The sequence below is a fragment of the Dendropsophus ebraccatus genome, chromosome 5 (genome assembly GCF_027789765.1).
Source record: "Dendropsophus ebraccatus isolate aDenEbr1 chromosome 5, aDenEbr1.pat, whole genome shotgun sequence".
In the NCBI taxonomy this organism is placed as follows: domain Eukaryota; kingdom Metazoa; phylum Chordata; class Amphibia; order Anura; family Hylidae; genus Dendropsophus; species Dendropsophus ebraccatus.
The window spans coordinates 14,514,689-14,527,987 of NC_091458.1; positions in this window are offsets into that span (position 1 = coordinate 14,514,689).

Below are 13,299 nucleotides of genomic sequence, written 5' to 3' on the forward strand. Positions count from 1 at the left end.
GGTAGGACGAGCTTAGCCTCATGAGTCACATAGAGCAATATATTCAGCTTGCTCCAGGATTTTAGTGGTCTAACCTTGTCTCATCTTCAGTTGAGAAGCCATTTAGAGGTAACTACATGAAAAACCAGGTTCTTTGTGACTGCAAAGTTGTCAGCAGCAGCAAATTCCCATAGAAAACCTCTCCTGCTCTGAACAGTTCCTGACATGGACAGAGGTGGCAGCAGAGAGCACTGTGTGAGACTGGAAACAATACACCACTTCCTGTAGGACATACAGCAGCTGATAAGTACTGGAAGACTGGAGATTTTTTTTAATAGAAGATATTTATGGATCTGCACACCTTTCTGACACCAGCTGACGATTTTTTCCCTCTGGAGTACACCTTTAAAAGGGAGAGAGGAGAAAGCAGCTGTCCGGCTCCTCTGTTGCTTTCAGACTCCTCTAGTTGTTGCTTATCTGGCCAAGAGTAGAAGGATCTGAAAACCAACTGGCTGATCCTTCTCTCCACCATTATTTCCTATTGGGGCAGAGTCAGGAGACGCCCATACACATAAGATGGTCAGCTGGTTCCTTTTCTTACACTGACATTTATCTAAGGTGAAAAGACTGCAGGATCAGACTACACAGGGTTTGTTTGTAGTCTGTAACCATGGAAACACAAAAGAAATTTTTTTTAAAGTTGCTTCATTATTAAGCTGTCACAGAGGTATTAAACTATTTGAATGCAAAAGTATACACACCCTTTAATACAGGACATGTAGCTTGCCGCAGTAAGAATATATATTAGCTGAAGCATAGCAGGCGTGCCTTCCCATGTAGCATATGACCGGCTGATATAACACACGGACAGGAATGTGGTGGGAGAGTCCCATCAGTTCATGCGCAATTACCTGCAAACCCTTAAAACTCACCAGGAGCCTCAGTATGTGAGGAATTCTTACCATTTATTAAGATGAGAGATGGAGGGTCTGGAGAAGGGAAGGAGCCGTGTCTGGGAGGAGAGAGCAGAAGCTGTCAGGCTGGGGGTAGATTGCAGCCAGATTTCAGCTCTGAGGATGAGACTATATAAATCTCTACTGGCTGAAGGATCAAGTGTTGTTTCTAGTAAAATTATGTAACCAGACACAAGACTCCCACATCTTACAGGCTGCTGTCTCATGACCGATCCCAAATGTGTACATCCCGGAGGGAGAAAAGCTTCTCTATGCTGCCACCTACAGGTAGTCAGGGTCTGTCCCATAGAGAAGCCCCAAACATGACTGTTGCCCATCTGTAGACATCTGTCTTGGCTAGGAGCGATGCCAATGGTTGCCAAAGTAAACACATCATAGAAACCCTTCAACAAGTATAATCTATGGAGGAGATGCGGCTGTATATAGAGTGTTAGAGGCCAGACTCTATGGAAAATGTATACAGTCTACAGATGTCATGTGACAACACTAGAGATGAGCGAGTCTCAAACACGATGGTTCGTCTAAACCACAGTGTGATTTGATAAGATTACCAGTGGCTAAAGAAGTTGGATGCAGCCCTAGAGAGTTCTGGAAAACATGGATACATGGTTACATACAGATCAAGGATTGCTGTCCAGTCGGCAAAGAGATAACAGCAGAACACACAGGGTTAAAGGGGTATTCTACTCAAGCATAACTTTTGATATGTTGTTGCCCATGGTGAGACTAACAATTCCTTCCATACTTGTAGTTATCTATTCAGTTTCCTTCCCACAGTTCTCAGCTGCTGCTTTCTGCTGAAAACACAAAATTCTGTGTGTGAGCTTTTCTCTCTGTCTCCCCCTCCCTTCTGAGATGACTGATGTAAACAAGTCCCTGGCAGGCTTTATCTGCAACATTGTAGCATCTTTGTATTACTGGGAGGGTTAATTTGAGGTCAAGTGGCTGATGAACTCACTGTGATTATCCCTCCCAGCATTACAGAGAAGCTAGAATGTTGCAGATAAAGCCAGCCAGGTACTTGTTTACATCAGCCGTCTCAGAAGAGAGGGGGGAGGAGGGGGAGACAGAGAAAAAAGCTCACATGCAGATTTCTGTGTCTTCAGCAGAGAACGGGGGGAAGGAGATTGAATAGATAATAACAAGTATGGAAGGAATCGTTAGTCTCACCTTGGACGGCAACATATTTAAAGTTATGTTTGAGTGGAATACCCCTTTAAGTATGTGGCTTATTATAATAATGTGCAGAATAATCATGATTGGAGTACCCAAAGAAGTCTATGAAAAGGGACACCAGTCCTGCTCTCTGGCTGATAACAAGGACAAGGTCCTCTACAGGTTCCGTAGATAATGTAAATAATAACCTACTAACTCCACACGTGGACATCTGCTTTAGGAAGAAAATAACAGGAAAGATGAATAAAACCTCAGTCAAGGTGGGTGTAGAGGGTCTGTGATCAATGATTCCTTGGAACTTGGTAACCATAACCAGCCAACAACTACAAAGGACAACGTCTACTTCCAGATGTCTCCAACCCACCAGACTATCTCTAGTGTAGGACACCAGCGTGATCCCAGGTGCCTGCAGTCAGTGATAGATACATCGCTCCTTCATCAAAAGCTTTATTATACCACAAACCCAAAGACAGAAGAGGAATGTAGATATCTCCAAATCAGACATGAGATTTATCCGACCTCCTGTTATAGTAATGAATCCCAGAAAGACATCAGGAATCCATGACTCTATGAGTGTTTGATCCCCTCATAACCCTCAGGTAGAGCAGTGTCATCAATTATAATACTACTATAATACTGCTGCTATATACAAGAATATAACTACTATAATACTGCTCCTATATACAGGAATATAACTACTATAATACTGCTCCTATATACAAGAATATAACTACTATAATACTGCCTCCTATATACAGGAATATAACTACTATAATACTGCTCCTATATACAAGAATATAACTACTATAATACTTCTCCTATATACAAGAATATAACTACTATAATACTGCTCCTATATACAAGAATATAACTACTATAATACTTCTCCTATATACAAGAATATAACTACTATAATACTGCCCCTATATACAAGAATATAACTACTATAATACTGCTCCTATATACAAGAATATAACTACTATAATACTGCTGCTATATACAAGAATATAACTACTATAATACTGCTCCTATATACAGGAATATAACTACTATAATACTGCTCCTATATACAGGAATATAACTACTATATTACTGCTCCTATATACAAGAATATAACTACTGTAATACTGCCCCCTATATACAAGAATATAACTACTATAATACTGCTGCTATATACAAGAATATAACTACTATAATACTGCTCCTATATACAGGAATATAACTACTATAATACTGCCCCCTATATATACAGGAATATAACTACTATAATACTGCTCCTATATACAGGAATATAAATAATATAATATTCCTTAGTTGTCCCAGCTGTGTGTTTCCTGCTTAGTTGTTCCGGCTGTGTGTCTCCCCCTTAGTTGTCCCAGCCGTGTGTCTCACCCTTAGTTGTCCCAGCCGTGTGTCTCCCCCTTAGTTGTCCCGGCTGTGTGTCTCCTCCTTAGTTGTCCCAGCCGTGTGTCTCCCCCTTAGTTGTCCCGGCTGTGTGTCTCCTCCTTAGTTGTCCCAGCCGTGTGTCTCCCCCTTAGTTGTCCCGGCTGTGTGGCTCCTCCTTAGTTGTCCCGGCTGTGTGTCTCCTCCTTAGTTGTCCCGGCTGTGTGTTTCCTCCTTAATTGTCCCGGCTGTGTGTTTCCTCCTTAGTTGTCCCAGCTGTGTGTCTCCTCCTTAGTTGTCACAGCTGTGTGTCTCCTCCTTAGTTGTCCCAGCTTTGTATCTCCTCCTTAGTTGTCCCGGCTGTGTGTCTCCTCCTTAGTTGTCCCAGCTGTGTGTCTCCCCCTTAGTTGTCCCAGCTGTGTGTCTCCCCCTTAGTTGTCCCTGCCGTGTGTCTCCCCCTTAGTTGTCTCGGCTGTGTGTTCCCTCCTTAGTTGTCCCGGCTGTGTGTTTCCTCCTTAGTTGTCCCGGCTGTGTGTTTCCTCCTTAGTTGTCCCGGCTGTGTGTTTCCTCCTTAATTGTCCCGGCTGTGTGTTTCCTCCTTAGTTGTCCCGGCTGTGTGTTTCCTCCTTAGTTGTCCCGGCTGTGTGTCTCCTCCTTAGTTGTCCCAGCTGTGTGTCTCCTCCTTAGTTGTCCCAGCTGTGTGTCTCCCCCTTAGTTGTCCCAGCTGTGTGTCTCCCCCTTAGTTGTCCCAGCTGTGTGTCTCCCCCTTAGTTGTCCCAGCTGTGTGTCTCCCCCTTAGTTGTCCAAGCTGTGTGTCTCCCCCTTAGTTGTCCCAGCTGGGTGTTTCAGGTGTCAGCTGGACCCTACCACAACCCATCTTCACTGCTCTTACTTAGGGAATGAGGTTGTTAGCCAAAATGTTTTGATACACGGCCCCATCCATCCTCCCTTCTTTATGTTGCAGTCATCGTCCTCTTTGCCTCCAGAGTATAATGCCCCCCCCTCCTCCATGCCTCACGGTTGGGACTTTTTTCTTGGGGTTATACTCTTCCTTTCCTTTCCTCCAAAAGTGGAGTAAATTGATAAAAAAAAGTTGTATGTTGGTCTTATCTGACCACATGACTTTCTCCCATATCTCCTCGGGATCTTCCAGATGTTCAGTGGTGATGTCACCCGGGCCTGGCCATGTGCTGGTGTGAGCAGGGGGACCTGGTGTCCCTGCAGGGTTATAATCCATGACGGTGCAGTTTTACTAATACTAATCTGTGGTCCCAAGCTCTCTCCAGGTCAGTGACCAGCTCCTCCCGTGTAGTCATGGGCTGATCTACTGCCACCTATAGGTCCTACACTTTCTGCTTTGACGCTTGACCTTATAGCTGCCACATCACACAATACCCATATATTGGCCAAGTTCTAGAATAGCAGCACCCCCCACCACCTCCTCCCACCCTGAGCCACATCATATAGGCTCGGCCCACACAGTACATTCACACCGCAGAGCCTCGAGTCACAAGGGCAGAGCTTCATCCTTGCAGTCTGTTTCCATTACACTCTATGAATCAGACTTGTAAAGACCTTAAAGACTGTAAACAACTTTCTTCCTTTTCTGTCATTCTAAACCATTTCCCACAGTGACAAAAATTGCTAAAAATAAGAGAAAAGCTAAACAGATGGCCGGGAATTCCCCAGGTGTCATGGAGCCAGTTGTCAGGACTGTGATGGTGCCAGCTATCCCCTGAGTGATGTCACCACCATCTCCCTGTCATATATACATTTAGGGCGAATGTGGTGAGATTATAGCATGCTGTCTTGTATTGAATGATGCCAGAGGCAGAGGAGCAGACAGGGAATTAATGCAGCAGGTGCTGCAACCTCACTGTGCAACAGTCTGTAGTGAAATGAGATGTCCTGCAACTGTGGTGTCCCACTACGGGTGTTGCTCCTATTCAAACCCTTTGTAAAAGTCTGTACTTTTGTGTGGTCTTATTGCAGCTACAGTATTATTAAAGATGACCACTAGATGTCGCTGTATTGTAAAACTAAAGTGTGGAAGCTACACGGCTGAAGTGTCTCAAAAGGTTATTGTATGTGTGTGTGTACCAGATTCTGTTAGGCAGTAGGATCTTTCCTTTCTTCTGTCCTATCACCTCTCCCCTTTCCACTCTTCTATTGCACTCTTTCCACCCAACCACAGTGCACCTCACACGTTGGACAGGAAGGGGAGGAGTTCAAAAGTTGTAGTCACAGTCAATATCCTGCACGGGTAGGACGCAGGACAGAGCCCGCTTACAAACCTCTTTCTTAAAGCCTCAAACATGCTGTATGATGCGCTGCTAAACCCTTCCAGAGAGGACTAACCAACAGGTCACCTCAACCCACACCATGGACTAGCAGTAACTGCAGTGCAGGACAGTATGCCTAAAAGAGTTAAAGAGCTAGAAACTGATCCAGGTGGAGCAAAGTTACGGAAAAGGTCTATGAACTACATCTTGCAGCACTGGTGTACTGAAAATTCTGACAATTCCGCTCATCCAAGGTAACAAGGTCTGGGGCCTGTGTCAACCATTGGTACGGTTCTACCAAAGCTAGTGGGCATTAGGTGGTGTGAAAACTATAGGAAAGGTCAATACACAGGCACAGGTTGTTTCTTCTTCTTCTACAAGTATTCTTCTATACCCTCCAACCTCCCGGCAGAGCACATTGCTACATGGGTTGAGACTCTCACGGCACTCTCCTCTCTACTACGCTACCTCAGTACAACTCTACCGACTCCACTATATCCTACGCAGCACTTATCCCACAGATCTGGTGGTTCTATGTTCGAGTATTTATTGGAACTGTATCAAGTGTATATTAAGATCCGTTGTATTACCTGCTGCACATTTACAAGTAGTAACCAAGTAAACGTTATCAGCTGAGCCTGTGATTATTCACTACCACCTGCACAGCATATACACCGCAATCTTGGGACATCTCCCCTTTCTGTGAGTGCTGGGGGGAGGAGTAGGTAGGGTGGGAGGGCTGTGCATTTTGGGGATTGTAGTACTGAGCAACTACTCATCCAGAAAGTACTAAAGTGAATGTTTGTGGTTTCAGACCTGGGGCAGACAGGTAAGCAATGCTATATACTCCTGCATTATTTTCAGTTTTTTACCTGATGTTGGAGTACCCCTTTAAGGGAATATTTGCTGAACATCTATGATCAGCTCCTCCAGAGCAATGGATCAGCTGTGAGGCAATTACAAGCAACTTCCCCAAACAGAAAGGTGCCCTATGGATATCAGTGAGATAGTGACAATCCAGGGACGTTATTGGGCACTGTATGATAGTGACCATAGTCCGGCTCTATCTGTACAGTAAGGAATGGCAGCGCCCCCGTGTGGTAGACCTCACCTACTGCGCTCGTCCTGGAGAATTACTTTACCAAAAAAAAAATCTATTCTAATGGATTCCAGATGCCTGTGTGTACAGAAGGGAGGTCTCCGAAGGCCCAGACCGGGGTCCTGCCTAATCCACTGCAATGTGACAGGTCAGTTGGTCACCTCTCCCGTCTATGGTCAGATGGTGGAGGGTGGGGTCAGCAGAGTCATCACATTATCATTAGAGGGCGGGGTCAGCAGGGTCATCTCATTATTATTAGAGGGCAGGGTCAGCAGTGTCATCTCATTATTATTAGAGGGCGGGGTCAGCAGTGTCATCTCATTATCATTAGAGGGCGGGGTCAGCAGTGTCATCTCATTATCATTAGAGGGCGGGGTCAGCAGTGTCATCTCATTATCATTAGAGGGCGGGGTCAGCAGTCATCTCATATCATTAGAGGGCGGAGGAGTGGTCTCATTATCATTAGAGAGCGGGGTCAGCAGAGTCATCTCATTATTATTAGAGGGCGGGTCCGCAGGGTCATCTCATTATCATTAGAGGGCAGGGTCAGCAGTGTCATCTCATTATCATTAGAGGGCGGGGTCAGCAGTGTCATCTCATTATCATTAGAGGGCGGAGGAGTGGTCTCATTATCATTAGAGAGCGGGGTCAGCAGAGTCATCTCATTATTATTAGAGGGCGGGTCCGCAGGGTCATCTCATTATCATTAGAGGGCAGGGTCAGCAGTGTCATCTAATTATTATTAGAGGGCGGGGTCAGCGGAGTCATCTCATTATCATTAGAGAGCGGGGTCAGCAGAGTCATCTCATTATTATTAGAGGGCGGGTCCGCAGGGTCATCTCATTATCATTAGAGGGCGGGGTCAGCAGTAATCTCATTATCATTAGAGGGAGGGGTCAGCAGTGTCATCTCATTATCATTAGAGGGTGGGGTCAGCAGAGTCATCTCATTATCATTAGAGGGCGGGGTCAGCAGAGTCATCTCATTATCATTAGAGGGCGGAGGAGTGGTCTCATTATCATTAGAGGGCGGGGTCAGCAGTCATCTCATTATCATTAGAGGGCGGAGGAGTGGTCTCATTATCATTAGAGGGCGGGGTCAGCAGTCATCTCATTATCATTAGAGGGCGGGGTCAGCAGGGTCATCTCATTATCATTAGAGGGCGGGGTCAGCAGTCATCTCATTATCATTAGAGGGCGAAAGAGTGGTCTCATTATCATTAGAGGGCGGGGTCAGCAGTCATCTCATTATCATTAGAGGGCGGAGGAGTGGTCTCATTATCATTAGAGGGCGGAGGAGTGGTCTCATTATCATTAGAGGGCGGGGTCAGCACTCATCTCATCTTTCATGCCCCCAGTGTTGTTCTCTTGTCATCTCCTTGATCATCATCACATACATGAACAGGTAATTTCCCCTTCCATCCTGAAATACTCTGTGCTGCTGGGGGACCTGCTCTCTCTTTTTTATTGTTCCTGTGCCTCAGCTGTTATGAGCGTCATAGTGGTCACTACCCCTATAAGACCAGCACACTCCTCCTGAAACACTCTGTGCTGCTGTGATTATCCCCATGATCTGGCTATTATTCATCCTCCTTATACAACTGTATAATATAATAATGAGAGGCCAGATCTATGACTCTGTATTCCTGGGGGGTATGACATACATCCTTATTGCCTCAGTCCGGGGGTCCACATGCCGGACCGCTGACTCCAGAGCGCTGACCTATACAGAATGTGAATAATTAAAGGGAAAAGTGAAGAGAAATGAAGAAATCTCCGCAGAATGTGAATCATTGCCGTCAGAATCCCGACTGCTGGAGGAGGCCGACTCCTCATCACTAACACAATTACATTAACTGCTTCCATATGATGGGACCATGTGTCCGCCATAGAGAGGAGAAGCCGAATGTAAGAGGTCACCGGGGTCACCCAACAGATCCAGCCGGCCGTGCTCTATTATCTCAGCTTATATGTATGAGGAGGCCAAAGCAAGTCACCACCACTTACATGTGATATACACCATCCCTATGGCACTCTCACAGAGCACGGCCCTCCAAGAGCTAAACAGCCCCGACCCCAGACGGATACATTGTACATAGCTAGTCCTGCTCCCAGCTGTATCCAGTGTAGACAATGCTCTGTGAGCTCTACAGCCTGGACCCCAGACTGATACATTCTACATAGCTAGTCCTGCTCCCAGCTGTATCCAGTGTAGACAATGCTCTGTGAGCTCTACAGCCTGGACCCCAGACTGATACATTGTACATAGCTAGTCCTGCTCTCAGCTGTATCCAGTGTAGACAATGCTCTGTGAGCTCTACAGCCTGGACCCCAGACTGATACATTGTACACAGCTAGTCCTGCTCCCAGCTGTATCCAGTGTAGACAATGCTCTGTGAGCTCCATATCCTGGACTCCAGACTGATACATTGTACACAGCTAGTCCTGCTCTCAGCTGTATCCAGTGTAGACAATGCTCTGTGAGCTCCAGACTGATACATTGTACATAGCTAGTCCTGCTCTGAGCTGTATCCAGTGTAGACAATGCTCTGTGAGCTCCAGACTGATACATTGTACATAGCTAGTCCTGCTCTCAGCTGTATCCAGTGCAGACAATGCTCTGTGAGCTAAATGCAGCATCACCTGTACTGGATGTTTCTCCATAGTGAGGAGAAGCCAGGGCTGTAATGGAGTCACATGCTGTGGTTTAGTTACCTATGCAGGATCAGCAATGATGCTGCGGCAGCTTACTGCCCTCTAGTGGGGAGAATAGCAAACTACATTTAACAAACCTGATAAACGATTCTGACATTATTGCACAGAAGCTTTTTTTTTAATTATTTTTGTTTCTTAATAAAATATGTCAGAACTTTGTAGATCGTCTCCACTTACACTGTCCTACCATACTGCTGCTGTAGATGCCTGTGTAACCCCTCCACATAACTGGCTGCCCTGCTGCTTCTCACATAGATCTGAAGAGATCAGTCTGTCAGCACAAGGTGTGGTGTCCCACTGTTAAAGGGGTTATCCAGCGCTACAAAAACATGGCCACTTTCCCCCTACTGTTGTCTCCAGTTTGGGTGGGGTTTTGAAACTCATTTCCATTAAAGTAAATGGAGCTTAATTGCAAACTGCACCTGAACTGGAGACAACAGTAGGGGGGAAAGTGGCCATGTTTTTGTAGTGCTGGATAACCCCTTTAAGTGCCTTAGGCACCTGTCCTAAAGTTCTCACTCCAGGTTAAGAGGATGAGGGTAGTATTCTATAGTTTCACCACTATATGTCAGTGTTCTTTATACACCTCTGTTCTTGGTTGCACAGCTGAAGTTAGCAATGGGATAATGTTATTGTTGTATCAGGTGTCCTGTGATAGCCAATAGGAGATACTCTCTTTTCTTCTACCTATCCTTGCTCTCCACACACACAGCCTAGTAGGAGTTAGCTCTGTGGGGAAGTCAGTTCAGTTCAGTCTGGAGTAGTCTAATCTAAGACACATGTGTATACAAATGCAACTAGAGACAACCAGTTCTTTCAGTACTCATATTATTTCTACTATGCAGTGCTAAACACTACAAAGGGAGAAGAGTCTGGGAACATCCTAGCCGACGCCGCAAACCAGTCTAAGAAGTTCAGGCCAGTATCCTGATACACAAAGAGGAACTAGCCTGGATAGGACAAAGCTACCACAGGGTCTACGTATCCTATCGCGCAGTGCAGGTAACTGGGACACCCCTGAGAGCTTAGCTTCACCCAGGTAGCCACGACTGGGGCTTGTATCACCCTAGGAGGACAAGTCACTCCACACTGTAGGGCAGAAGGTGGTCAGACCAAAGTCTATGCACAGGTACAAGCTTATTACAGTATATTTCTTTTAAGTTCCGTCAGAGTACATGGCTACATTGGGTTAGGACTCCCTCCACCAACTCTTCTCCTCTATGCTACTCTACTCTCAACTCTTCAAGCACTGCTACAACTACCTCTCTTCTACTCCTTCAAGTATCTCCTCAACACAAAGATTTATCTATTTTTGCAAAAGTGTATTGTATTCCTAAGAGACTGCACAGTAAAGCTGTTATATTTTTATATCACTGGGACTCGGTCATCCTCTCCTCCGCACCAGCACCTATACACACTAGCCGCACACCTTGGGTTATTTTTCTTCTTTCTGTGGGTGGCGGTATCAATAGTCCGAGAGGGTCAGTTGCCGCTCAGGACTACCGTGACAAGTGCCCAAGGTGCCCACTACAGTCCGGTAGGTCACCGACCATTTTGGGGAGTACAGCCAGCCACCACATAAAGCAGGTACTACCACCATACCTGTGTGCTGCACTAGCACTGGTGTCACAACTATACCACCTCTGGCTGATACCATCCATCAGTGCCCACCACACAAGGGGGAGGAGATGACTCCCAGAGATGAGGATGAGCAGACACAGGAGAGCTGGCAGAGGCGGCAGCATTGTTCTCTATCATTGCCCTGTGTACAGTGATGTCTCTAGGCCTCAGCAGTGATGTAGCAGAGCTGTGCGTGCGCTGGCACTGAGGTTACGATGTGTAATTGAGGAATGCCTCCTCCGTATCACATCCCCAGCATGGAAGTCACCAGACACTACATCGGAAGGCGTCACATCTGTTTTCCCAGAGTAACATTCATTCCTGAACATTTTTTCCCAGAAAACAATGTCTGACGCTCGCCATACTCTTCCCGTCATATTTTCACTTTAACATATTCCAGATTATTGTTCGGTTATGTGTTGTGATACATATATGTAGCTACTACATGGGCAAAAGTATGTGAAACACCCCCCCCCCGTTAGTGAGCCCAGCCTGACAGGTGCACCCAGCTCTATACTCCCCATAGACATAGTAGGAATGGGTATATTCCCCTAGAGCGCCCCCCCATACCTCCAGGACAGCGCCCCTCACTGGTCAGTATGCACACAGCTCTTCATGATCCCTATCTCAGTAAATTTAGGAAAAGATATAGAGGTCTTGGAGAAGATCATGTCCGTGGCTTGTAGCCAGCAGAATCTGTGAGAAAATGCGTGACCCACGACCCCAGGACACCCGTCCTAACATAAACAAGGTCATCTCTAAAGACGAGCAGTGATTTCCCACAGAAAACCTCAGATACGTCCCCCATTACTATTAACCCTTTCATCTAGCGTAACCATAAATGTAATATGTATATTGTATACATCATCTTTACTGAGCCCATGATAACCGGCAATGTTCAGATTAGAGATGTACATGGTACATAGGCATAAAGGGGTACTACAACCCCCAATATGACCAGACGAGTGGACATGACCAAAAAAAAAACTATATTATTATTGATATAATGCACGGAAAGCAACTAGAACAAGCAAGACCCGACCACTAGAGATGAGCGCAACTCCAGCCTGATCATTTGGCACTTGTGCCAGAGATTTGTAAATTACTTCTAAAATTGTTTTTCCAGTCTTCCAGTACTTATCAGCTGCTGTATGTCATGCAGGAAGTGATGTATTCTTTCTAGACTGACACATTGCTCTCTGCTGCCACCTCAGTCCATGTCAGGAACTGTCCAGAGCAGCAGCAAATCCCCATAGAAAACCTCTCCTGCTCTCCAGACAGCAGGACACCACTTCCTGCAGGACATACAGTAGCTGTACTGTAATAGAAGTAAATTTCTGGCACCAGTTGATTTAAAAGAAAAACATTTTTTGGTGAACAATCCCTTTAAGAACAAGTATACCTTTGACCCACGTCGATAGCACTACAACAGGCAATATGACACATCTGGACCGTGCGTCTATAGGAATGGTAGATTCTGTAGGAAAACAAGCTGGTGATCTGCCGTGTAGATCAGTGATGATCCTCAGGATAGAGTAAAGATGGTGGCAGGGAATCAGAACATGTCAGATTGTAACATAAAGGGGCATCATGTATCATTGCTTGCCTGATATGGAGTTTTTGCGCATGTATATTTTTTCATGTAAAATTTTTCTCAAAATTTTTTCTGTGCTATTTTTGAGCAGTTTGCACCAGCTGTGCCTTTTTAAAAAAAAAGTTACATGCAGAGGGGGCGCACTTTCCTGTTAGCTACTTTTAGACAGTTTTATAATGTGTGAATTTTTTTGCTCAAAAACAATGCACAGCAGTACTCCACTAGTTTTTTAGCCAAGCTGTTTAGCCAAAAAATTGCGCAAAAATTGTGCAAGATTCCTCAAAGCCAGTGCTGCTAATGAGAATTTTTTCGTTCCACATAAAAAAGTGCGCAGTTGCTAAATGTGCTCCAAAAAGTTCATCTGTCATCAGTTGTTCATGTCTGGTTTTGTGGAATGATACATTGTATCAACTGGAATATTACGGAGATTCCATGGTCTTCACCTCCTGTCAATCACAGGGCTCCAGGATGCGGAGAT